Source organism: Columba livia, chromosome 11 (assembly GCF_036013475.1).
Source record: "Columba livia isolate bColLiv1 breed racing homer chromosome 11, bColLiv1.pat.W.v2, whole genome shotgun sequence".
NCBI classification, from domain to species: Eukaryota; Metazoa; Chordata; class Aves; order Columbiformes; family Columbidae; genus Columba; species Columba livia.
This window is the reverse complement of record NC_088612.1, coordinates 19948072-19973062: the sequence shown is the minus strand read 5'-3', so window position 1 is coordinate 19973062 and position 24991 is coordinate 19948072. Positions and strand designations below refer to the sequence as shown.

At 46.2% G+C, this 24991-nt stretch overlaps 1 protein-coding gene across 3 annotated transcripts in view; it reads right to left on the bottom strand.

Moving 5' to 3' along the window:
* HCN4 (hyperpolarization activated cyclic nucleotide gated potassium channel 4) overlaps positions 1 to 24991 on the bottom strand; it is a 137083-nt gene that overhangs the window by 42088 nt on the left and 70004 nt on the right. The window lies entirely within an intron of this gene.

The following is a 24991-nucleotide window of genomic DNA, read 5'->3' as shown; positions in this document are numbered from 1 at the left end:
ACAGGGACTGAAACTGCAGGGAGCAGCACATCTCGCAAAACCTGAGTGCTGAACACCTATGTACCCGTCATATCTGCCCAGACCAAGGATCAGCCTGCCCACATCCCATTGCAAGTTGGTTCAAGCAGCTAAAAAGGCAGAAAACTTTTGTTATAAAATAAAGGAATCGTGGTTTGTCGGTTTAGCTGAATTGGCTCATCGCTCTGCTGTCAGAGCTAACCATTCAATTTGAATTTCTGTTTCCCCACCTAATCGGGATGCCACGAGGTTGTACGTGTTGAGAGATGCCAACGTGCTCAACTCGGACCAGGAGGAAGCCAGAGAAGGACGCTGGAAGCCACAAGGACGAATGATTTGGTTAACTGCTTCTAAAGCCCATTATTTCCACCACATCCAAGATGCAGGTAGAGTCCACAGTGTCACCTGGTGTGAGAAAGGCCATTCTAGCGATATTTCTGGGCTGAAGAGAAGAAAATATCCGAAGTACCGCATGAAAGGCTGTTCTAGGAAATCTGACTTTCAATGCCGACTCAATATGAAAGCTGAGCGCATAATTCCTAAAGAATAATTCCTACTGGTTTCACCTTTTTTTTTTTTCCCATTGCAGAAATGATCATTTTCATTTAGATAACCCAAAGCGAATCCAGCCTATTTGAGCGACAGCCACGGGCCATGCTTTTAACAAAGCCAGAGCAGTAGTTTGCAGAAGGATCACTGAATGGATCTTTTGTATCACCAGGGTTTTACTGTGCTAATGACTTTTCCTCTCCCATCTATGTGTGTTTTTTAAAGAGCTGCAGGCCTCCTGCAACCCAGTGAACTGCAGCCAGGGACAGGGATTTAGGAAGTGGTGGTTTCAGCTTCTTTGAATCTTGAGAACTAACCTATCATTAGAGCCACTGGATGGAGACACACATCCAGAGGGTAGGACATCTGATTTGTGGCACTTATTTACCAGAGAAGGAGATGTGCTAATCACACACAGGAATTCCTGTTTCTCTCTGCTGCCCATAAAGTAAGCCTAAATAACGAACTCCAACTGTAAATGTCTGAAGTGCAGGTGAGACAAATCCTAATTCAAATGTCAGTCTCAGGAGTTACCAGCTTTGGCCCACTCCCTGGAATACATTTGCATTCACGTGCAAGAGAAAAATAAGAAACACTGACTGTGTGGCACACACGAATAACTGAGAAGAAGCTCCTCGTGTAAATGGGTGGCTGTGTTGCAGGAATATTAACTCCACTGGTAGGCTGGAGAGTGTCTAAGTCAGAGCTGCAGTGCCCTTAAGCAGTCTGGAGCTCACCAGGGAGACAGAGGGAAGAAACATTTGAGAATAGCTGGACCATGAGCAGAGGAATGTGGATGGTGAATGGAACTTCTCTGGTTCTCATCATTAACACTCAGGGCTTTCTTGTTGTGTTGTAACACAATCCAGGCTGGGTCTCAGAGCTTCTTCTGCCCCTGGGACTGCTTGTGCTTTCTGGTTTTCTGCTGCCTCTGATTGGGAAAAGGGGAGCGAGGAGGAGAAGGACAAAGCATGGATTCACATTTAAAGGCACTTCTTTCCAAGGGTATTATCTGATAGAGCTAATATCCCTGCTTCTTGACTGTCCAAAACAACCTGTGTCTTCAGAATCCCTGTTACAAAGCTGTCTCTTGCAATGCTTGCAATGCTTTCTGAAAAAACAGCTTGGGAAAATGAGAGGACCAAAACTTTCCTCAACAAAGTCATCTCTACTTAAAGAATATCTCCATCTTGGAAATCCTGCTAATACAGAACAAGCTACCAGGATCCCATCGGTATGAATCTGAAATCTTGTCAGCCCCAAACGGCTGCGTACAGTTGTGCACTGCAGCAGGATTCCTCCAACCTGCTCCCATGGGTTGGAAGAAATCAAGGACACCTTGGAGAAGTGGGGACCCAGCTCTGGCAGTGAAACAAGGGCTTTGCCTGAAGTCCAACTCGTATGTTTAATTAGGCGCCTTGTTTTCTGTTGGCACACAGCTTGGTGTGGCTACCCACACCAACAGGTCACCAGAATTCCTCAGCTCTTTGAAAGCCATGGTGCATCAGTATTCCTGTAGCACTTCCAAACTAAGAGAGCCTGCGGGTCCTGAGCCAGTGCTGGTGTCTGTATCCTCGCTATGGTTAATAAACAACTGTGATAAAGCCCCTGTGGATAATCAAGTAGCTATTACACTATTCCAGCTTCACAGAAAGCAAAGAATTGACTCTTAATTTATGGCTTCAAAAAACCAAAGACCTTAAAAGGAAACACAAATGTCAAAAGAGAATCAAAACAGTGTCATATGTTATTCTGAGTGCTCTAGTCACAGTTAAGGTTGTTCTGCTGTAAGGAAATACATATTTACTTATATTTCAGTAGAGTATTTGTGAACTATGGGGGAGAAAGTTGAGATGTCTTTCATTCTTCCTTTCTTGGCCTTTGTAGATAACAACAGAGGTAAAAATACATTTTCCTCATAGAGGCATTAGCTGCCTTTTCAAATCCCAGTGCTAATCTCTTGATATACTGGGGACAGGTGGTTGCTGTGCAGAGCTTTTCTGGGCCTAAAATACTGTTAGATTACTCCAGGGTGGTTGTACTAAGTACCCGCATCATGACTGGGCCTCGTCCTATTTAGTTCCAAGAACTGACTGGACAACAGTTTAAGCTCTTACTCATTCTGGCCAATGTGCAAACTAAAGGCAGCTCATTACAAAACCAGGGGCTTTTCTCCTTTAGGGGTCACTACCACGAATCAGCGCAAATTCTAGTGGCAAGGGCTAAAACGTCACCTTCTCCACACTCAGCAAGTCTTGACTGACACAACCCACGTCAGAGAGGAAGGATTTGGGAGCCCTGGCGTGCAGCTCTGTCCTGGGAGGCTGGAGAGAGGGGAAAGACAAACAACATGTGGAGCTCGCAGGATGGGCTTCCCCAGGAGGAAAAATCCTCTCCAGGCCCACACAGCGTTATGCACATTAAAGCACCGAAGCGTGGAAGCTCTAGCATACACAAGGCTCACACAGAGCCAAAAGCCCCGAGCAACTCAGACACTGTGAGGACACACATAAAAATCTGAGTTGAGAAAGAAAGGGCAGCTCCCCAAGAAATCCAGCCTGCTGAGGAAACCCACACTGCTGGGAAACACAATGTTTCAGCAAAGCAAAACAAAACATCTCAGTTGCTCTTTCCCTCTCCTTGATGCTGCAAGGAGAAATGCATCAACAACCCCTCTACTTCCTCACCCTCCCCAACTTTCTATTCATTATTCCAGTAATGTCATGCTTAAGCTGTGCCAAAACATAAACTAATTTTACTACAAAAGGTTTGTTGTCTTGAGTAACTCACCAGGACACACATCTGATTGTTTTGGAAGAAGTGACAAAATGCTGCTAATGCTGCTCTTGCCACTAAAACATACAAAGTCTGAATTTCTGAGGCAACTGTTGCTCAGGCTGGCCTGCTGAAAAGAGGTTTAGTTAAGGAAGAAAAATTATGTAAAGGACAGCAGTTTGGGCTTATTTACAACTCCAGAGTGTACTGGGAAGCAGGAGTCCCTTATGAAGGATCAGCTTTGGGTCAGACAGCTTTGCGCCGTGCTCATCACCATGTGTTTGGCAGAACGGCGCAATGGTACGGGAGGGAGAGAGGGAGCTTCGACATCCAGATTGTATTGGGACAACGCTGAAAGCACCAGCCAGCACAGAGCAGATGGGCTGGAGATGGGAAGTCATCTGTGCCGCACAGATACATCTGCAAGCAGTGTGCAGAATCAGGGATGCGCTCAACAGTTTGAGACGGTGTGAGATTTGGTTTTGCCTGCTTTTTGCTGTGCCAGCAAGGAAAACTATAGCCAGAAGATCAAGTTTCAGATGAAGGCCAGAGTTTGGGGTTGATTCTCTTTTTATGCTTGCTTTGCACCAAATGACATAATCAATGTCAGCAGAGTTGCTGATGCTGCCTTGAGTCAGTGCGAGAGGAGATTCGGGTCTGTGATTCATTAGGTTTAACACTCACGGGGGAACATATTATGGAGTGTGCTTGTCTCAGAGCTGCCTGGAACAGCGAGTTTGAGAGAAGTGCACCGAGTGCCAGGTGTTAAGAGAGATACCCAAGTAGATTTTACACTTAAAATACAATAATCCTTTGTGCTGCTGTGGCAGATTTCATCTGAAGGTCTCAAGGGGCTCGGCTGACATTAATCTGGTATGCTTCAATATCTCCAGCGAATGTGTGATCTCCATTATTCTAGATGGGCAAAATGAGGCATATAAAAGAGAAAAGCCACTTCCCAGAGGTTGCAGAGAAAGCTGAGAGCAAAGTTTGGAGTCAAATCTAGGGATGCCAGCTTTGATCTCCTGCTCTAACCACTGCCCATGTATTTTGTTGACTAACTGGAGCCCAGGCAGGTCCCCTTGATGGTCATAAAGAGCCACTTCAGCAGCAGGACAAGCCGGAGTGTGTATGTGCACACGGGGCAGGGAGAAGTGATCTTGCAGCAGCCTGTTAAAGCTCTGCCGGAACACGATGCAAGGCTCTGCCACCTCCCAAGGCGATCTAACTCTTCTTGCCTTCTCCCTCAGAGACTTGTGTCCGTTGGAAAGTATTCACAGCAGAGAAAGGTGAAATAGCAGGACTAATTAGCACCGAGAAAGCTGGCGTAAACGGCAGATGTTTATAGATATATATAAACCCCAAAGATCCCGCCACCACCATGTGTTTTGCCTCTTGCACTCTCAGAGTGGAGGTTGTCAAGACAACAGCCCCATTTCCCCTCCCCATGCCACCATTCCCAGCCTCGACTTTAATCTTCAGCATTTTAAGAACTTTTGTCACCATGGCAACACGCCACAGACTTTTAAAAATATTTTCTAGCACAACTTGAGCGACTGTCTTTCCTGCATCATTTTCTTTAAATCTCTAGGGAAAAATCTTCAGGGTTGGATTCTGCCTGCACTGAGCTGAGCTGGGACATGGATGCTAGCAAGGAGGGACAGGAGCTGGCCAGTGCCACCAGCACAGAGGGACAACGGCATTGTCACCTCCCAGGAAATGTGTCCCAGAACAGCGATGCAAGGACTGGGGCCAGGGTTTTTTATGAACCTCTATAACTTTGGAGGATGCACCCCTTTGCTTTTCAATGGGGCTTATGTTCCATATGCCTACTGCTCAGGTTTGCAGCAGTATCTCTTGATATAGTTAAATGCTTTTGGAGAAAAGAAATCAAGCCCCCAGAGCTGTAAGTAGGTTAGGTGTCTCGCTCTCTGTGGGAATTAGATATCTTACCTCCCTAGGCTTTTTTTTTTTAAATCTCTCGTGGCTCTTATCTGCATCTTTGGGAATTGTAGCTCTTACGAGAGGCTGGCAATGAATCACTTCTGGAAATAGGTCACAGGCTTTTTTGGAAGTTTAAGAATGACCACAGTCATCAGGCGAAAGGTCTGTCTAGCTCAGTAGCTATACATAGATACGCCTAGGGAAAGAAATATCTGGGAGGTTGAGAGGAAAGGAAGCATGAATACCTGAGAAGGAGATGAGAAATGTAACTGGTTTGAAAGTGGGCGTTAGGAAAACATGGGTAGCACAGGGTAAGAGGTGACACCTGTCACGGCCTGGACACGGCATCGAGGAGCTCAGAGTGGGGTGAGAGGCTGGACCGGACCAGGCGCAGGTACCGAGCAGCAAGATGAGGTAACTGCTGGATGAGTCAGACCATGGAGGTGAGTCCAGGCTGCAGACTGTGTCAGAAGGACCTCAGTTGTGGTCTGATCAAAAATTCACTGAGCTAAGGGGGAAAACACTCCCTGAGTGCACTGAGCTACCAGGGACAAAGTCAATTAAAACAGTTAGGATGGACGAGTAATGAAACAAAGCACTCATGGCAATATTGATCAGGTTATGCTATTACCTAGGTCAGTGACACCCCTTCCCTTGGAGCACAGACCTATTTTCAGCAAGTGAATTACAAATTCATATAAAGAGGTGTTCTGAGGAAGGGGATGCCCATCATCTTTCCTCCCAGCAGCAACACCAGGTGTCAGAGCTGTGTGCTGTCACATACTGTTGTGAAGCTGTTTGCCTTCCACTGAGGGATGGCTTTACCATAGTTCAAAGATTCCTCATTAATGGGTAGGAGTTAAAAAACAGTAATTATATTATAGAACACCTTCTGGGACAGTTTGGTCCAGGGAGAAAATGCTGCCAGGCAGGTAAGACACAAATATCCCAGAAAGACATGAGTATCGTGTAATCCTCTGGGCCAGGAGCTTGGCAGGATATTAAATGCATGCCTAAATAAATAAATGGCTGACTAAAAATAACTTTTAAAAAATCTGTTTATATTCTTCCTTTTCAGCGCTTCAAAAACCCTGAGGAATAAATATGACCTGTGAGCAGATTCATGTATAGCTGTTGTTTTGGAATTCATCGCGTGCCCCCACTGAAACATTTGATGATTATTAAGAGCAGGAGAGTGGACTAAATGAACATCTGGTCTGCCACAGTGCCTCCCTGTCCCCATTTACGGACATGAACAAGGCTGACCCAGAGACCTAGGGACTGCCAGCTGTATTTGTATCCATAAACACACAACCAGAACACGAGAGAAAGGAAATCACATCAAGAGAACAGACCCTTCAAATGAGAAAGAAAACTGTCTTCTCAAAAGAAATTAGCAGCGACCTTTATCTTTATATTTCTTTCAGTCACAGCTGAATTTTTTAGTTTAATATTCCTAACAGGTTTTAAAAAATCTAAGATTATCACTTAACGTATGTACGGATTCATATGACTACCACCTGGGATATAATATAAACCCATTAGGTCCTGCCCAGTAAGTGCAAACTTGCTGAAGAACTGCAGAACCCATGCAGTTTACTCTTCATCAATTAGTACTTCTTTAATGCATCTTGCATTTCAATCGAGAGAGCAAAGCACACGCATATTAACCCACTATTCAGCCCTATTTGGATATCTGTAAGAGTGAACTGAAAGATGCTGAGCCAAAAAATGCACATCCCTCAATGGAATCAGCACGTGCCTGTTTGTCTTCAAAACGCTTTTCTCTGCATTAACAAAGCAACCTTTGCACAGGCAGGTGAGGCCTCCAGCTCACCCTAGAACGGGCTTGAGCAGTCTGAAGCACAAGTTTATTAGGCTCTGTCCCTACAGAAACCTGGCCTGTGGCTCCATAGCCATGGGGGACCCTATAGAAGCAGCACACAGAGATCAGGGCATCGGCCAAAACGCTGGTAGCATGTTACATTTGACTATATTTATGTACAAAAGCATAAACTATTGCTGCTTACAGCACAGCTCGCATTCTGCAGGGAGGCTGCGAACTTTCCACCTAACTCAGTCCTCTAGCTTAATTCGATCACAACCACGGCAACCAAGCACAACTTCCACCCCTTGACTTTTTATACCGATAGCAATTGTAAGACCCACGAAAAGAAGCGGCCTGGCAGGCCTGGACACTTGGATGGTTCCACGTGCCATGAGGCAGAGTGTGTGAGCAAAGATAATGCAAAAGCTCCTGTGGCTGTGAACTCGGTGATGCTGTTTTAACAGAGCCCAAAGTTCGCAGCCTGAGGATGCTCAGCACACGGCCTGATTTTCAGACAGGCTGAGCATTTGCCTGCACAGTCTCCATTGATCCCCGTTGGGCACTTTTTCTTGCTAGCAACGTTTCAGTAATGGCAGATGAAACGACTGGTGCACTTCACACCATGGTGATGAACAGTTTTCACTGCAGCCCTGGACAAATTCAGAAAAAGCAGGTTTGCTTGCTGGCCAGGCTGCTCTTTGGTCCCCAGTAGTGCAAATTTAAATTGCTTTGTTAGTGTTGGGTTTTTTCCCTAAATTGCTTTGACTGAGGCTTGTCTGAGTATTTCCAGAAAAGATCTGAATCATCTTCTGGGGGACCTCAACAGATTGCTGACAGAGCGCAAACCATTTCATTGCAGACGGATACAAATTTATTTCCATAGAGTATGTCATACATGTCACATCCGGCCCAAGACAAGTAAGAGGAGAGCCAAACGTCCTCCTACTCTTTTAGAATAATAATAGCAATATAACCTTTTCAGTTAGAGAAGCACCTTAGAGAAGACATCCTTAAAAGAAAAGCGCAGTGAAAATAACTCTCTGAGTAATATACCTCAGAAAACCTGTACCCTCCAATAACCTTCACAGAGCAGCAGATGAGGAGGCACAGAGAAATTAGAGGAAGGGGAGCTGGGTGCATTTTTTATTTGCTTTAAGAATCTGGGGCAGGGAAAACTGTTTTTTAACCAACAGGCAGCACAGATGATATTTATGAGAAGTATGACAGGTTAATTCCTGCTGTGGTTGTATATAGACACTTTTGGTTGATTATAGAAAGTCAGAACACAGATGTTGAAAAGCAGTATTTAAACTCTACCTAAAATGTTCTTAAACCTCCATTAATATATGCTGGGCAGGAATACAGTCCCCGAAGGCTGCCATTTTAATTAGAAATCCAACAGGAAAAGCTGCCTGATGACAGTTATCAAGTAAAAAATCCCCAGAGCTGGAGCCAGCAAGAAAGAGATTTGCACAGTTCTTTTAGGGGTATAACATTATATTATAATAATAATAGTAATAATAATAGTTTGACAGGGATGCTGTACATTCAAGCAAAATATGAGGGTGTTATACAAAAGTGCTGCTGTCCCCCCTGTGCCTCAGAGACACGTCACCAAGTTGAAAATGCAAAGGGGAGTCCCTCTTCGTATTCACAGTATGGGGCTTTGCTGGTCTTGAAATCAATCTTCACAACTTTGACACCCTCAGTTTGCAACAAACCCACAGCAACCAGGCCCCCAAAAGGCAAAAGATATTAGGAAGTGCTTTTAAAAGGCCACACTCTCCACAGCCAGGTTTTTATCCTTTTTCCCCTGAAAAGGAAGAGGCATTTCATACCAAATACTCGTCTGTCAGTGCCAGAATGGACCCAGACACTGCCAAGGCACTGCAAGATGCTCACACAAATATTAACAAAATCCTAACTAAACCTTTTCCTCTTGCTGCATCACGAGATCAGAAAGTATTTTGTTGGTGTTTCTCTCCCAAAAAGCACAATGCATGATAGAATTATTTAAACAAGGCTACTTGCTCTGGCCCAATTTTGGTTATTTTCCTTCTGAAATGGCTTTGCTGCTACATCTATTCAACTTTTCCTACTATCCTGATGGGAATGGGACCCACCACCCTCTCTGGATTCACTCCTCTCTTGGCCTCCTTCACACCAGTGAACTCAAAGAATCATTTCACCCACTTCAGTTGAAACCACAACTGAACAAGGTCAAACCACATCAGATGTGGACCCAGCTGCTCCAGAAAACTCTCTTTGGCAGCAACCAGGATCAGTTAATTCAGAAAAAGGCCTAAGAACCTCCCATCAGGCAGAGGGATGCTAACCCAGCTCCTCAGAAGACTTCACCTGAATGTGTAATAGTGAGAGATTGATTTAAACTTGGAAGCAGGAGTGGTTTTTAACCTTCCAAAGCTCTTGTCTACCTTATAACTCTGGATATACTTATAGCTCACACAAACATCCAACCTGCCCTTGAATTGTGCTGTCTGTGGAAGCAGCTCTGATGTCTGAGTACACGCTGTCTGAAAGAACCTTCCCCTGAATGCATTTGGAATTTGCTGCCTTTTCAATTTCATTGACTGCTCCATTTCTTTCCTGAATACAGCCGGAAAATATATACAGCCCTCATCTTTTTTTCTAGTTCACTTATTACTTTACAGGCTTTTTCTCTTCGCCTTAGAGGAAAGAATTTCAAACTTTTCATTTATTCCAGGTTCTCAATCATTCTCATCAGTTTTCTCTGAATCCACTTTACTCCTACAGTGCAGAAGTAGCCCAAGTAATTCAAATTGGGATATTTTTATCCTCAGTTATGCTATGATGGTCATTTATATTATTTTTTAATGCTTGTCTCCACCCTGTGCTCCGTCAATCCCCGTTCTGCTTTTCTATCCCCTCCAGCAGAGAACCAGCCAGTAAGAAGCTATACAGAAGCGGCTTCTATAAAGAAGCTATACGATGATACAGAAATGGAGCTGCTTTACCAGTTCAGCCTTACTCTGCTCGGCTTCTTGTTCAGCTTTAAAAGAAACCGAGTCCTCTGGGAATTCACTTCATAACCTGCTCATATGCCCTCTCCTGCCTTGCCCTCTGCAGTGTGGATCATTCCCGAGCTTCTGCGGCCGTGTCTGACTTAACGACACCTCATTGCTGTGAAAGCCCCTGGTCCAGCAGTAGGAAAATTTGCCCCCATCAGTGTAAGAAGAAATAGCCAGAAGAAATGACAGTAGCAGCACTGAAAAATTACCAGTGGAAATGAAGCACATGGAAATGACAGCACTGATCATTCTTTTCAGTCCCCTAGCAGCTCGCTGCTGCAGCACAGCCTGCCTTGTCAATACCTCAGAATATTTATTCGGAGAAATTAAGTCTAGGGTAGAATCTGCTTTACCTCTGTGACTGGCTGGGCTTTACAAGAGCTATTTCTACACGCACTATGTCTACAAAGGCTACCGAATAAGTACATAGAGGCTATATTTACACCAGAATGTAAGGAATGGACTCCAAGCAAGTGATAGGTATGTGGAGCCAGCCTTGCGCCACACACTCTTCCATCCCTTGCGGTGGCTGGGGCTGTAGCACCTGCTCAAAGTATCAACCCAGAATCAAGAAAGGCTGACATTGGTTTTCCCCCCCCAAAAACAAGTACTAATAGAGCAGTAAAACTACAACACAGGGCTAGATTTCTGCCCTAGAGAGCAAGCCATGCTGTAACAAGGGACAGAGAAGGGACCGGTACAGCGCTTCAGTGGTTTGCATTTACTGTAATGAGTGTCTTTTCCATGAGCACTTCTAACCTAAGGCAGAATTATTATTAAGTGTCAGTGGTGATTATAAACGAAGCCAGATCCCTGACCCCAGAAAGCCTTGGCAGAGCAAGAAATGTGAATCAGGACACAAGTCAGGCAGAGGATGGAGATGCCAGGAGCAGCTGCAACATATGGGATCAGGCAAGGAGAACAAGCAGGGCAGCAGGGACATTCTTCCTAGCCAATGTGAAAATACTCATTTCAGAAAGCTTCAGCGCTGGGATTACACGATTCTCTGCTTTAAATAATACTATTGGTTTCTTTCTTTGTATTCACGGTGCTTTCCCCTCCACTAAGTGAACAGGGATTTAAGATGCAGACAGGGAGCTCTGCTTGAGCAACACACGGTAAGAAATGCTGTTTGGAAACCCACCGTCTGGCAAACTTGACCCTTCTCAGGCTGCTGCCATCCCGGCAGTGTGAGAAGGGGTGGTGGGATGCCTGAAAATGGCAACAGAGCACAGGGTGAAGCAAACACAGGGCACGAAACTTGAACTTCTTCAGATTCCAAAGCCTGAACAGGAGAACCCAGATATGAGCCCGGTCCACTAGTTTAGGGCTCAGCATGAATTCAAAACTGTGGGATCTAATTTCCCAGTTCCATGTCTGAGACAGCTGAAATCTCACACGACGCAAGATTTTGTATCCTTTCACCAAAATATCATCTTCTGGGTTCATAGCACCATCATATTTCAGAATTCTGTGCACATGGTGGGCAGCTGGTGAGACATGGGAACCGCACTGAAGTTTCTCTTCGTGACCACCTACGAACCAGTGACTTCCTCAGGAGAAGTGGCTCGGAAGCACACAGATGGGTGTGGGCACTCTGAAGAGCAGTAAACAAAATAATCTGAGGGATCAAATATATCGCAGTCCCCAGCAGGGAGACTGAAAATGGAAGAGAGTTGGGAAGAGATGTCTGATATCCTAGTTATTAGTTTGGATCTCCCTAAAACCCCAGCCACCTCGATCTCTGGAAGAATTAGACTGGTGTCTAAATTTTTAACAAATGATCGGTGTTTGAATCTGAGCTATGTAAGAGACAAGAAATGATCTGAACATCAGGATTTCATTAGGGATCCATCTCCCATCTGTAAATTAAATATCATGGGGGTGCAAACACTTTTGACAAGACTAATGAGAAGGAAGTTGGCAATTGTCTCTCCTTCAGATCTGCCAGATGTCAAGAGGGAGGTGAGAAGGCAAGTGTTGAGGATCATCAGGGATGGAAGGCATGGAGTAGAATGTACTGGGATGCAATTAGGGAAAACCCTAAATGGAACATCAGGGGAAAATCCTGATTGTAAGGCTCCTTGAGCAGCTGCTAAAGGAAAGGTAGGAAGACTCATCACTTAGGGCATCAGAAATCAGGGATGCTCTGGAGTACAGGAGGTTTCTGCGAGCATCTGCACTAGCACCTGTGTCTGCCCAGCCCAGCGCATCCTCACTATGACTCAGGACACCCAAGGTGACCTGGCACATCCTTCTGTTGCAAAAGACATAAAGGGAAGACCAAGCCAGCAACAAAGACAAGTGTCTGGCCAGTATGTCCCATCACCCTCCAGCAAGCCAGCTGGGCTTTGCTAAGTTGTCAGCCTCATACACATGAATATATATTTGGTACGCAAGATGAAAAGATGTCTCCAGCAGAACTGATGACCACAGATGACCTCCTGCTGCCACCGCTCCAGGAATCAAGCGTCTCTCTCCCCGGTCAGCCTGTGAACCGGCCAACAGTGCTCTCCTATATTTACCGACTGCGGGAGCTCAGTTCTTCCCACCTGGCTTCCAGTCTTCCCGGCAGTCAGCAGAAAAGCGCACAGCTTGCTGTGCTGCTCCCAGGAGGCTCCAGACCAAGGACCCAGAGCACTCGGCTGCCCTTGCAGTCCAGCCTCCCAGCCAGCCACCTGGTCTGCCACATTTCCTTGGCTTTTAACAGAGTTATGCACTAATCCCCCTCACACGGTTATGTCCCAGGCTTGTTTCCCCACTCCCACCCCAGCTTGCTTCCTGGCCCCTTCTCCTGTCACTTTTCTGATGCCACTGCTGGCATCTGGAGCTGGCAGCTGTCTCCCATCCATCAGCGCGTCCCCTTTTCTGTGCCAGCTATCAATTAAGCCCGCGCATTGGAGCAACCTTCCCACCTACCCGGCTCCAAAAAGCAACCCACGGTGCACTGAAGTGCCAGGCTCAGAGGCGAGGAGCCGCTTGTTAGCTGTCAGACAGGGTCAGCTCTGGACCAGCTGCACACAAGTGATGGGAGCAAGAAGTCACTGTGTGCAGTGCTGATGCCCAGCCCTCATGCTGAGGAAATGCCGTGTCTGGAATTAAATATGCTCTGTCCTTTTTAGCTTGGTGGATCCACGTCAATCACTGCGGAAATATCCTCCCCCTCCTCATCTGTTTGAAAGATCTCTCCACAAAATAGTTTCTCCCCCCTTCCAAAATAGTTTTGGGGTGGTGTCCTACAGTTCATGTCTTCCCTAGGAAGGAGAGAACTTTCCTCTAAACGACCAGAAAAATTGCTAGCTAATCAAAACAGGCACTGCTTCACTCAAACGACTGATTGTAGCACTGGCTCTTGTCCCTTCTCTCACCCCATTAGCTGATCGGGGTCAAACGCTGGGCTCTGAGGCTGCTTCCCCTCTGTCTGGCCAGATGCTGCAGAGGTAGGAAGGAAAGGCTGAAATGAGCAGCCCATCCTGTTGCCGGCAATTGCTCAGGCTGGGGTGACATTTATCAGGAAAGGAAAGGGCAGAGCAGTCCATGCTTTCACGCTCAGGAGCTTGCCGCACTGCACTTGCAGAGGTTTGCTAGAATACAAAGAGCAGGGAAGCTGGAGCAGTCCAAGCCTCCCCGGGGCTGCGCAAATCTCACCAAGGCCCACGGGTATTTGGTGGGGTTATGATCCTGCTCTGACCGGTAAGGTCCCCCCTCCGTGGTGCTACTGATATCCAGACTTGAGCAAAGTCAGCAGAGATACGTCTGCATTTTTGTGCAATGCTGATGAACCTTTAAAAGCAGGAGGGATGGCTTTCTCATGAGAGTGCACTGCTGGTTTAGCGGGTGCACTGCTGCAGACAGGCTGGGAGAGCTTCCCTTTGCAGCAGTAGATGGAAAGCTGCTGCCAGCTGCTGCAGGTCCCCAGTCAGCACTCTGTGCAGCACGTCCACAGCTGAAGGCTGTAGATAAGGGGAGAGTGGTTTGCGATAAGGTTGATTTTAAAGGAACCATCTCCTGTAGGAGCTTGCAGCACGCTGTGCCTCAGGAAGGGGGGAGGAGGGAAAGGAGAAAGGCCAGAGGAACATGTTCCAGCCTGGCTCCAGACCTCATCATCTGCATTCCCTGCACTCACAGCGAGCCAGGACAGAAACCAAAGGGTTTTTCCATCTTCCTAAAATGGGTTGCATTCTTCCTTCCCTGCCAGCTACTAAAATGACCTTGAAGAGGGCAAGGAGAGGGGTTAAAACCTGTATATGAGAAGCAGCAGGATCGTCTGCTTGCATCTCATCACTAGCAACATTGTTGCCCGGGTCGTTCCTTGGGTTCCCCCGAAGCATCACTGCACTGTACCCCCACGCACTCATGGAAGGCAGCAAAGCAGGACGGAGCTGCAATCTGCTCACTGCTGCATGCTCCCCCCTCTCTCTCATTGTGGATAGGAGAGCTCTCCTTTGGCGTTGCGTGCTGCAAAAGCCAATCTCTTCCCCCTGGCAACACGAAACACACCTCTCCACTATCTGGCCCACTTATACTCTGGGGCCAAAAGCACAGTGAGACCCTGGCTAAGCACAGCAATCTACAACATTGAAAGTAATCAATCCCCTTCACAGTATACAAGACAACGCTACAAGATGAACATCTCAGAAAAAGTGACAAGGTATTGCTACCTGACACATTTAAAACTTATCTGACAACAGCCCTTGAAGATGGAACAGACAATTCTCTGCCACACAGACCAGATGATGCAGTGAGCCTTCCCTATCTCTCATTGCTACCATCTCATATCTCAGAAGCCCTCTGCATTCTGCTTTCCTCCCACTCTGCTGGCCTTCCTCCTGATTCCTTTTGCATTCCAGAGTTGGACTGGGTCTGCCTTATGTTCAAAACAAAATACAAGTATGTCTTTGGAGGGAAGAGAGCTAAAGTGAAGAGTTCTTATCTGTCCTTCCTCATACCTACAAGCCAGAGGTGATTTACCAGCGGAAAAAGGTGGTTGGTAAGATGCCTGTGCATCCTGGCGGGATCAGCTTTGGGCAAGTGCTGGGAGTGCAGAGGAGCAAGGAGGCTCTGGCACAGGCCAGGCTTGTCTGAGCTCTGGGATGTGCTGTAACAGCTTCAGGAAGACTTGTAAGTGTGGTGAATTTAGAGGGATGTTGCATCCTTCTAGCACCAAAAGAGAGGAGCTTTCTCAGTGCCATGGTCACATCGATGTGTCTCATCTCCCCTAGGGACACTCTGCTACGTACACAAATCAGTTAGAGCTGGGCGCAGTAGACAGGACTAGTTTTGGGTGGTGGTGATGAGAAGATGACCAAAAGCTCTTTCTCTGCTCACAATCTTTCATTGGCGATCACTGCTGGGCCCTGACAGAAGTCTCTGGACTTTGGCTGCACCCAGTTTGTTTAATTAACTACACAATTTCAGCTTAATTCTTAGTAGCATCAGAAAAGCCAGGCACACTGTGGGATAAAGTGGAATTAGAGGATGTTTGGGCGATGCATACTGGAGAGGAATTTAATCAACCCTATTTGAGGGACAGCCTCTCTAAACTGGGCTGCAGCGAGACAGAGCAAATCAAGAGGAATTAACACCCGGCAGTTTGCTGGGTGAAAAAAAAAAAAGTATATAAATGAAAAAACACACAAACACAGCTGCTGCATCTTAACTGCTCTCCACCCCCTCCAGGGACTTGAGGAAGAGCAGGCCTGTCAGCTGCTTTAAGGGACATTATCCTCACTGTTTCTTCCCAGTGTTTACAAGGAAGCGCTGTTGCTGCTTGTTTGATTGCTTGTCACTGCCAGCACACAGAGAGGTTCTGCAGAGTTCACCCTCCACGGGCTCCACCACGCGATGGCTGAGCCAGACCTAACGTGATCCTGGGCAAGGGCAGACCTAACGTGACACCATCCTCTGCTGTGCTCATCTACCTCGGTGACCCCAAGTCAGCAGGTCACGGGAGAGGAATTACATACATCACAGAATGAGAAGATAAAGATATAGATGTCCCACTTTGGTTTAGGGCTCTGTTTCTATAGAAGAGTAGAACTGTGTTCCCTGGCCCTGGAGAGTACTGAGCAGAGAAGTAGATGTTTATGTGGGATTGCTCAGGGTCTATGTCAGAGCAGATCCCAGACCTAATGGCACCTCAGAAGCGTGAATGAACTGCAGCTGTTTAAGATCTGTGAGGTGACTACATTATTATCCTTGTTTTATGGAAAAGAATGTTGTGGTACTCCAGGCATGTGGCTTATCCTAAACCCAGAAGGAAGCCAGAGGAATAATTCTGGTGTTTCTGTTTTCAGATCACAACTCTTACTTTCTTTTTCCAGCTGTCACAAAAGCAGAATGTTTCCCAAGATTGGGCTCTCCCCGATTTCTGGCTTCTCCCTCCTAAATATTGGATGAGCAAACGGCAAAGATAAAATCACCAGCAGCTCAGCAGGGAACTGCCTGCTACACGGCCATGCCAAGGTACATAGGGCAACCATTGCCATTTTACATTGTCAGGGAAAATAATTTCCTCCTTAGATTAAAAAGCCAAAGAGCAGAGTCTCCATTCCCCTTTCCGTCCGTACACCCAGCGTCCGTCCCTGGCAGCGCTGCTGAGTCACACTGGGACTTACTCTAGAGCCTTGGGCTGCTCTGCGCTGCGGGACCGATGTGCCATCAGTCCGTGAGGAAAAGCTCCAAACAAGGGGCCACAAAGAAATGTTTTTCTTAGCTTCTGTGATTAAAAAAATCCAGTCACTGGGCACTGATTGGGGAATGGGGGAAGTATAACTCAGATTTATCTGAAAGCATCAAAAAAGTAAAGCACTTTTACTTTCTTGAACATAAGAGAATCACAGCAGGTAAGGTGGCAGCACAGTGAGCTTGGGCTGAAGATTTTTGTTCTGAAGTTTATCTTTAGTCTGCAAGGAATTTGCATGTGTCACTAGACTAAAATACTGTACGTGCGGTGCAACCCACTTCAGAAGTGCCAGGGGAAGGAGAGTGGGCATATTAATGAAAAGCATGGCAGTTACCCTCCTTTCTTCAATTTTATGGCACATTCTTGTTGAGGAACTTCTGGCCAGGCATTATCCAGCCCACAGGTGGCAGCCGCTGTTCTGCAGGACTTCTTGCTTACAGAGGGGAGAAGACACAAGGGAGGACTAGTTACCAGAATATCTATTGCCATGTGGGAGTAGAGAAGGTAACAGACGCTGGAAGAAAAGAGAAGAAGGGCACATGCGTTCCTTGGAACAAAACACTGGGGTGAAGATCAGCACCATCAACACCACTTTGGAATTGATCCTGGTGAAGTGGTGCTGAATGAAATGAATAAAAAAAAGTTCATGTACTAAAGTCACAGATGTACTTCCAAGTCCTTTCCCAAGAAGGTAATAAGGAAATTTTTGCCATGTATTGCAAAGACATTTCAGAAATATTTTCCATTCTAATGTGACTCTGTGAATGTGGATATTGTCTCACCCGTTCCTCTAGTCCTTGGGGTACTCCTGTTTAATCAAAACTGAGAGAGGGAGGAGTTAAAGTAGAAGAGGAAGCTTAAAAATATGCATCCTTATGAGAAAAGCAAGAATGAAATGTCATCTCTCAGCTGTGAAAAAGTTACCACATTGATTTCTGCTTCATAAAAATGAGGTTAAGTTGAATGCATTAAGCTGGCAAACTGGATAATTGCATGTCCTGAAACTGTCTTCGAAACGGCTCTTTTCACAGCAGTGCTCAGAAAATAACTTCATCAATAAGGCTCTTGCCCACTAAACCTTCGCACATCTCTGTGCCTTGCTCAAGAGTGAAGTTTGTCCTTCCCCAGAAAGATGACTTCTTCCTTTCACCACAAACTAGTGGAGAAAGTAAGGCTGGTTTGCATTACATCAGCATATTTCTTGCAAGAAGAAAAGAGGGTGAAAACCAAACATGTTCTCAGGGCTGGGGCTTTCCAGCTCCGGTTACCCACACATGGTGTGTTGCAGAGAGTCTCGCACTGCGCCTGGCAACTTTTTCTCCGGAGTGGAAGTGAGAACTGCTCAGAGCCAAAGCCTGGCCTTGGGTTTTACTGCCCTGCAGAGGAGCTTTCCTTCCTTCCTTCTTTCCCCAGTCTGTCTGAGCAGGGCCAGGCCGTTCCAGCCTGCCGAGCCCTCGCACAGCCCCATCCTGCCCTTCTACATGGCTCACAACGCCCTTTTCCCCTTCCTCGGTGCACAGAACCTTTGAAAGGCAAGCGCTTCCCTTTGGCTACCTTGTTTGCAAGGCAACGCATACGAATTCTTCAACTCACAGAATTATTTAGTGGTGGTGCTGGAGCCTGAGGTCTGAACACTGCATGCCATCCTACTGAGCTTTGTCTGGGAGAGGGATTCAGGTTTCTGCTCTGCCTTGAGCTCCACAACACAACAGCACTTGCCACATGGTTTTGTGTCTGCAGACAGGGAGTTGTATTGATAATTGATTGTTCTGTCCCGCCATCCCCATCCACTTACTAGAATAAAACGGACCGGGTAGGTACCCGCTGCCGTGGATTCCTCTGGTTTCCGGTGGTGCCTCAGAGGGCCCAGCAGCTTCGAGGGGGAAGACAAGCAAAGCAATCCAGACAGAAGAAACCACACACATATCTAAAGAGTTGTTCAAATACAGATTCTTTTCCAGAATCCAAGCCCTTAATTATGGCAGTGAGTGGGGTATTTTTCTTCTCCCGCTGGCAGAGCTTTGCTGTCCCTTCCACTCCAACTCCAGCAGGAGCAGCTGTTCGGGTCCCCACCTGGCGCTTGCCCAGGCACTGGCTCAGAGCACAGGAGGATGCTCTGTGGGAGACGAAGTAACCGACTTCAATCTCTTGGCAAAAAGCAACACCACACTACCATCCTCTTTCTAACACTCAGAAATCCCCTTTTCTTCCTTCCCCACTAACCAAGTTGAATTTTTTTTTTCCATGGTCCTATTTGGGCCAAGCTCATGCTTCATTCACACAACTCACGGATTCGGCACGTTCCTTTCCAACCCTGTCTTGCTACATATAAAAAATGAGCCGAGGAAATGCTGTTCTCTTCAGCTACCTCATTAAAGTTTTTCACTAGATATGAATGCAATCAATAGTGCCTTCCTGGAAGAAGCTTCAACAAGAGGAGCAATTAATTTGCTACCACTTGCCACTGTGCCTTGGAGACACTGGCCTTAAAGTACAGAGTGAGTTTGGCAGAACATGCTTCCCATACTGCTAAAAGACAAAAACCAGACTTGGCGTTGGATCAGCAACCCAAATGGTAACAGGATCTCCCATGGAATGGCTTCAAAAGCTCTATCGGCTGTCCCTAACCTCACCACTATCTTTTCCTTAAGCTTTGCAGTCAGAGCACAGGGTTGTCAAGACGCCTCTTTCTGTTCAAACATACTTCATATAGGTCACAACACCTTGTATGTCACCTATATGACAGCAACACGGCAGGCTGTGTGGATACGCTGTGGGCCTGGGGCCCATATATCGCTGGAGCATGCCCCACCACAAGAGTGTGTAGCTTCCGTGATATTACATCTCAGAAAAGAACACTGATTGCAGGAGGAATCCTCACGTATTTCTCCTTTGAGGACCCTCTGTTATTGTATCACCACAGCAATAAAGCCTGCCAGAAATCCCCCTCCAAAAACAATGGCCTGAAGAAAAATGACAAGCGGCTGGCAAGATATGGGCACAGAGCTGCAGGCAGCTGGTGCTGGCAGAGAAATACAGAGATGTGAGCTCCCCAAAAGGCAAACCCACCACCACATCCAGTGAAGGGACAGGCTAGAGGAGTCTGAGGGAAGAGGAAAGGTAAAGGCTGGAGCAGTGACCAGCTATCACAGTGATCAGACATCATCAGGAGAGCAGCCTAACTCTTTTCAAAAGCTTTAGAAAACCCCAGATTGACGGCCTTTGTGATACAGAGAACCAGAGGATAAGCACAGGCAAGACCCCTTATTATTAATAATATGCGTTACGCCCTGGTCAGTGGGGCTTTCAGTCCAGATGTGGGGGGAATTTAACCCCCTTACTGCAGCTATGGGGAGCCTGAGGCTCACCAAGGCCAGTCCCCCGGCTGATTTTGTCACACAGGCACCTGTCTACACCCAACAGATTAGAGAAAAAGCATCCACGAGAGAGCAAATGCCTTTCACTTGCTACATGCTGGATCTGAACTACTGACCTAGAGACAAATGGCTCCATGCCCTAATCCCAAGCCCTCAAGCCATCGATTCCCCCTATCATACCATCCTGGTGACAGAAGACACATTAAGCACTGCCAGAAGGTGACTGTAAAAAAATGAAAGGCTTTTTCCTTTTTATGGCAACCCCTGTAGCTGCGCAGCTATTCAAATATTTGCCTGGCTCCTTATAATTCATTATAACCCATTTTTTATGGTATTCTCTTTGAAACTGTATTCCCATTGCCCAGGTGGGAAACTTCATTTGCATTGTAGCACTAGAACTTCCTGTTAAAGAGAAATTCTACCAGAAAACTTTCTCAGGTTTCTTTCTTCTGAAAGATAATATGGCACAGGGCAGGGGATGGATCCCTTGCCCGTGGGCAACTGAGGGAAAATGCAACATCTGTACAGGAATGGAAAACATCTGCTTCCTTCTGTTGGCTATCCTCCCTCTGAAAGGATATCACGCTGCACAAGTGAAAACTGTTCAACGAAAAAGGCTGTAGTGAAACCTCCAACGACCTTCTCATACGTGAACGAGAGTTTTTTGCCATTGATTTCAGTGTAGCTGGGATTTTCTCTACAAGGAAAGGTGCTCGAGCTTTGGGTCACTTTGTGCAGTGAGAATGAAAATTACTGTAACTTGCATGATGGTTCTAATAAGCTCCAGTAATGACATTAAAGACAAAAGCTTGATAATGCTGCCTTCAGAAATGAGGTAATGCAAATTTAGGAAGAAAATCAGCCCATTCTCCCCCTCCCTGCCACATTACCAGTGTTTGTTGAGTCTGATTTTACTCAAGGGTGGCCAGAGGTTTTAATGAGTTACTCTCGTGGGTCTGCCTTGCTATTTAACATGACAGAATTGCAAATCATATCGATAAAAAATCTGCGTAGCTATTTTGAACTGCTTATGGAATGGGACCCTGCTGTGCTGCTTGAGAATAATCATTTTGCCGAGCTCCTCCCCTCTCAGGATCTAGTTATGGATTTGGCCTAACATTACATCCCCCAGGCCACTAGCCACGTTGTTTTAATTTAATTTAAGGAAGGCTACAAATAGGTCAGAAAAAAATAAGGGAATTAGCTGTTCAAATCCAATAGAAAATCAATTGGGAGCCATATTCTCACAGTCTTTGGAGGTTCTCTCCTAGTCCTTCCACATGGGTCTTGTAGCCTTTGAATCAATTCTCTGAATATCTCTGAATCTGCTCAAAAGTGAAGTCATCCTTCAGGTGATGTAATCTGAGCCCAGTGACGGACCTGAGAAGATGCATTCCCTCAGTTCTACAACTTCTATGTAATATGGAAAGTCAGGGGAACAAAAGGACAGCATTCGGGAAAGTTTTCATTGATGTAATAGTTTGAAAATCACCTTTTCTTCAGGTTTCAGTTGCAAAAATTGAAAACTATATTTCTTCTGACAAAAATCTGAAAAAATCCTCTCATGATAATGTTATCATTGTGCTATGTATCAAACCCAGTTAGTTCCTTTCCTTCCCATCATGAGCCCTTATATAGATCCTGAAATAAAAATATTTTATCTTAGCGTATGTGCTATTTCAAAACCAGTTTATAGGAGTAGGATTTCACTGTTGTCCCAATAAATGTTTCTTGTTCATAAGTCAAAATAGTTCGATCTTAAATGTAAGTTACTGCATCCTGGCACCAAACACAGGGGGAGATGCTGTGCAGAAAATAGTGAAAGCTTAGCAAATCAATCTTAGGAAAAAAAAAATGCAATCATTTTTGCCTGTGAAAACCTGAAAAGTTTTTTTTTGTCTAACACCCACAACCTGAACTGCATTGGTTCATTTTGATTGAGTATACGGATTACACGGTATTATTCTGCTTTTGTTCTTGCTGCTGGGTGACCTTGGCTGAGGTTTGTAGCGTGTTAATGTTCAGAGTCTGCTTTTGTTTGACGAGTTGCTCAGAGAAGACCCAATTCTCTGGCTCCGTGAGCGACAACGTGCCTCTGCGTTCACACGGTCAAGAACCACAGACCGGCCCAGACACCCTGAAGAGCTGCTGGGGTGGTTCGAAGGCCGAGACGACGAGAGCTTCCACGGGTATGACCACGGCATGACCAGGGTGCGCAAGTTCATTGCAAACCAGGCAGCGCAGCTCCAGCCACAGACCACGCCAGCGCTCTTGGATCTCTGCTTACGGACTGGCTAACTACCGCACTCTGAAGTTTATGACACGATATTCAGGCAAGCTTGGCTCAAGCCAGCGCGAGTGTGCCTTCCTACATTGCAATCGAGCTTCCTACTGCAGGGTAGATACAGCAGACACTTCAAAAAGACTCTATTTATATTCTGCCCTACTGGTAAATTCATTCGTTGGACCACTCATGCAAAATGGATAATGCAAATGAAACTGCTACATTTGGAATTAAGCTTATTTTCGTACTCCAGTGAACAGGAGAACATTAGACTGTTTTTCTTTCTTTCTTTTTTTTTTTTTCTTTAGGGTGTTTGCCCAGCTGTAGCGCCCAGAGCTCTTGTTTCAGAGCTGGGGAGGATGTCAGAGCATCCTGCTGCTGAGCCACAACGGTGCAGGCACTTCAAACCACTTGCTCTCGAGCCCACAGCCTCACGAGTAGCGTTGATGTGGAACGGATGAGTGGCTGGCTGCTTTACAGCATTGCAGCCTCGGAGAAGGCTGCTCTCCTCACTGCAGGGTGAGTGATAAATTCATGCAGAGCATAGACAGTTGCAGGGGAAGAAACGGAGAGGCTCAGGGTGAACTCGGGAAGTAGCCACTTATCCCTGTACTCACTCAGAGTTACACTAAAGCACAGACGTAATGTTCAGCTAGGAGGCAGAGGGAGGAGATTAACATCTCTGTGTGTACTGGATCCCCTTCTACTCCTTGTACAGGACGCATAGTCTCAGCACTAGTCATAAGGAAGGAGCCAAGTTTCCCATGGCACCAGTTTATCTGCAAAGAGCCTATGAGAGAAGGAAACTACCAAGCATATGAGGCATAGGGTGGGATACTGTGGGGAGCAAAGGAGACTCGAAGTTTTCAGCAATCCTCTCTCCCAACAGACCTCTACCCCTTTTGTAAACCCAGAGTAAGTCTAGTGCAACACTGCTCCATCCTACAGGAACTAACACTTCTAGATCACCACTGCTGATCGGTGCAGTTAGGAAAGATGAACGTGAACTTTCAGAGATGGATCATCTGCAGGCACTTCAGAGAGGAAAAAAGAACTGTCAGTGTAGTTCCAGTGAGCACAACCATTTACTTCCACACAAAGATGAAGCAGCACTTCTCTTCTCCATCTCCTCATTGCTTTGTAGCGTGCACTGACTGCACCAACGACAAGGACCGACCCTTCTCTCTGCATCCCTCCCCCATTTGAGAAGGTGGAAAACCTCCCAGCATCATACTCTCTCTGGGAAACTGCTGCTTGGGTTAAGCCCTGTTTGAAAAAAAGACTATCATGTTTGCTCTGCTGGGCTCTGCAATGCATAACAGCGTCTGCATTGCAGTGTCAAACTGCAATCCAACACCATCTGTCTCTTCCACTTGCAGCACTGCATCACTTCAGGGACTCTGTTCTTTGGGAGATCCAGAGAGTGCCTGGCTGTGCTGTCCCCTGGTACCCATGACAGGCAGCAAAAGGGAAAAACACCCCACCAATTCATGTTAGAGGACTGAAACTGGAAATGGCTGCTCAGTGAAACTGTATGCAAAGCGAGGCGGGAAAAGGGCACTGATTTGCTTTGATTTCATTATTTTTTAAAACAAGTTCAGTACACTCAACAGCAAATATACTTAAATCCTTTTCAGCCACCTTATGGAAAGTAAGTCACGGAGCAGAGACAAGCAAGCACAGAGCTCTGCGCTGCTGGGGCTACATGTAAATCTGTACGAAGGAGCTACTTGAACACCAGCCTAAGCCACCAACTCGCCTTTCCCGAGCGTGCCCAGATTAGAGGACAACGGATGTGGAGATATTTCATTGCTCTGCTCAGTCTCTGACTTACTGAGTCACACTGAGAAAGACACTTTTGCTTTATTTATCTCCATCTCTCTATGCACTTCCTGCCTGTTGTGTTATGAAGCAAATTAACCTCAGAGTGAATTCTTCAGGGCTGTAGCCATCTCTCCCGATACATCCGTAGAGCACCTTGCACAATGTCATCCCAAACTTCAGCAAGGCATCATGCTCTGCTCTAAGTGAAGCATTCGCAAATTGTAACACCACAAAGATGAAGCCTGAAATTTGTAAAGTATGCACCAGTGCTCTCCCTCTGAGTCTGTGATGCCGGGAGGAGGAAACACTTCAGCTCTATCATGAATTAGTGTTCTGACAGCTGGGTGCAATCTAGCCATGACTTGCATGGCTGCTTTCCCTTCACGTTCTCAGGAGCACACTCTGCATTAGATCATGCTCTGCATCAAGCTCTGCTCCAAAGCAGGGGAGAAAGTACAGGGAGGAAGACAAAATTGCCTTGACCAGCTTTCCTTGTCCTGAAAATATGCTCCTGTCATGTGGAGAAAGCTGCAGGGAGCTTCCTCTCTGCTTTGGGGAGCACAAAGACAGGAAAAAATAACTAACTGTCAAGCTACTTGTAAGGCTGTGGCTTTGCTCACATTAGGCCTGACAACCCACCCTGAGTATTGGAACTCC